General features: G+C 38.1%; 1 non-coding gene across 1 annotated transcript; it reads right to left on the reverse strand.

The window, feature by feature from the left end:
• Positions 1 to 1,704: 1,704 nt before the first annotated feature.
• LOC142435516 (U1 spliceosomal RNA) lies at positions 1,705 to 1,868 on the reverse strand. The gene has a single exon (XR_012781559.1). It is a non-coding gene; the product is annotated as a U1 spliceosomal RNA (small nuclear RNA).
• Positions 1,869 to 2,827: the final 959 nt, after the last annotated feature.

The raw sequence follows: 2,827 nt of genomic DNA on the forward strand, positions 1-2,827 counted from the left end.
TTGAACTATTGAAATCTATATGTGAATTTTATGTCTGTAAAATTGTTAAAAATACACAAATTTTTAAAAGCGGTGCCAAAAGTAGACTAAGAGATATACATAAATTGAAAGACATTCCATGCTCATTGTTTCCAAGGATTGATGTTGCCTAAATACCAATCTTCCCTCTAGTGGTATATAAATAGAATGCAATGTGGAATTAATCAGGTCATAGTTCAATTGGAGGGTGAAGAGATCAATGGCTCTGCAAGACCCAGCTCCTCTCTCTTGCTTTCCGGTGATCAGAGTGTGCTGAAGCATGCGTGCTGCTGTTGTAGTTAGTCCTCTGTCTCGACCTGTGAGCTACACTGCCTTTGGGTCAGGTCAACCTATGGATTGTGTCCTTAGAGCTTGAGGCTCCTTCAAGACCTGCTTTGTCACACTGCTGGTGTGTACATCACTTGATCTGGTGGATCCTGTCCCCTTTCATTGCTTGTGTTCCATATCCCATCTGGGCTTACGTCTCAAAGTTCTAGAGCTACTGACTGTTGGTGTTCTATCCTCCTGCTTGCTGCCTGTGGGCAGATTCTGCCTGCCTTGCCCAAGGGAGGACTCCATTCTCAGCTTCCTTGACCCCACTTGTGTTGAAGGACTTCCAGTATGTTAACTATTCCGTGAAAGAGAGTTGAACTGAGGCCTCTGTACTGCTATATGGACTATTTAGCTATTATATTCCTTCTTGCTATATAAATCTATCCATCTAAATCTTAAGTGTCCTGTTTTTGTTTCTCTAGAGAACCTTGCCAAATACAGCAACCAATTCCAAATTCAAACATTGTTTACAAAAATGTGAAAATGAACTCAACAAAGACTAAGAAGTAACAACGGAATTAAACAATTTTGTCTCTTAGACATATCTAGAACACTCCACCCAATAACTTCACAATATATATTCCTTCTATTCCAGTTCACATGAAACATTGTCTGATATAGACTGTATATTATGCCACATGGAAAACTTTAATAAGTTTTAAGACATTACGCTAAAATAAAAAATCTTCTCAAAAGGGAGAACTGATCACAATGATAGACATATAAGCTCCCATCGCCCCAGAGGACGAGGAACAGAAAAGCATGTGAAGGGAGACAGCAGTCGATATAAGACATGAAAAAAAAAAAAAGATAAATTATCAAGGGTTCATGAGGGGTGGGGGAATGCGGTAGTTATATAATCTGTTGTCAATGTGAGAGGATTATGAGTGAAGGGGTGGAGTCTAGCCTACCAATAATATTAGAGCCAATGAGGCCTCTGTGTGGGCATGGCCTTCCCCTGAAGATTCTGGGAATTCCTGTATTTCCCCCTTGGAGGCAGGAGACAATCTTTGTCGGCTCACTTTCCGGGAGGCATTTCTGAGGAGAAGCCTCATGAAGCTACCCTGAGGCAGTCAGAGTTTCAGAACTGAAGGAACCCCATGGAGACGCCTGCCACCACTGAGATGCTTACAATGCCACTGGATCCACAAGACATCCAACCCACTGGCCTGTGATTTTACTGCATTTGGCATCATTGCATGTGTTTCATGAGTCTGAAGAGGACTTTATAGATTAGTATCAGACATATGGGCTAATATCAGACTTACGATCTTGATCTGGGTTGAGCTGGGATGTTTTCTCAATATTCAATTGCCTTTGTATATAAACGTCTTTCTTTTTTCTTCTTTTTTTTAGGGGAGAGCGTGAACGCAGTACCCCACTATCACAAATTATGCAGTCAAGTTTCCCACATTTGGGGAAATCTCAGGGGTCAGCACATCCGGATTACAATGGATAAGCCTTGCCCTGGGAAAACCCCCTTCGTGATCATGGTATCTCCCCTGCCAGGTAAGTATATAAACGTCTTTCTTATACACATATGAGTATCTATAGATTTATTTATTTAGTCTACCCAGACTAACACAGGGAGGGAAGCAAAAATGAGGAGCTGATGCAAGACCTCAAATAAAAAGTGTTTTGAAAATGTTGGCAACAAATATACAAATGTGCTTGACACAATGGATATATATAGGCATTGTGATAAGAGCTGTAAGAGCCCTCAATAAAAATGATTTTAAAAACATGTATGGATCAGAGTTTTATCCTGAAATAAAGTTGCCATAAGTCAACATCTAAAAATAAACAAAAACTCAGATCACAACACTAACACTATAAAATTAGAAAGTAACAATAAGAAAATAAATAAAATACATGTCTATTAAGTAGTATCTTGCTTAGCCACTATTGTGAAATTAAAATATAAAAAATATTTTAAAATTCTTTTAAGCAAATGAAAATGAAAGCACAACATATTGAAACACTTGCGATACTGCCAAAACAATACTCAGAGGGGAATTTATAGCAATAAACCCTAGCATTAAAAAGAAGAATCTGAATTAACCTCTTAACTTTATATCTAACAGTTAGGAAAAGAGAAGGATAATCATTCTACAACCACCAGAAGAAAAGAAATAATAAAGATTGGAAAAGAAATAAATGAATCAGAAAATAAAAAGCAATAGAAAAATCAACTAGACCAGAAATTGGTTCTTTGAAAGGAGTAACAAAATTGAGAAGCCACTAGCAATCCTAACAAAGGAAAAAAAGCGAAGATGAAACCATCACATATAAGAAATGCAAATTTCACATATAAGAAAGGAACTTAATTTATAGGATTCATCATCATATAAACCAAACAAAGGATAAGTGCTGCATGTGCATATCGCTGGCGGCTTCACCTAACTCCTGTAATTGCAGAGGCTGATGACTCAAACAGGAAGATGAAGCATGTAGACCACAGTCTTGTACAAGCCAA

This window comes from Tenrec ecaudatus, chromosome X, assembly GCF_050624435.1.
Source record: "Tenrec ecaudatus isolate mTenEca1 chromosome X, mTenEca1.hap1, whole genome shotgun sequence".
Lineage (NCBI taxonomy): Eukaryota > Metazoa > Chordata > Mammalia > Afrosoricida > Tenrecidae > Tenrec > Tenrec ecaudatus.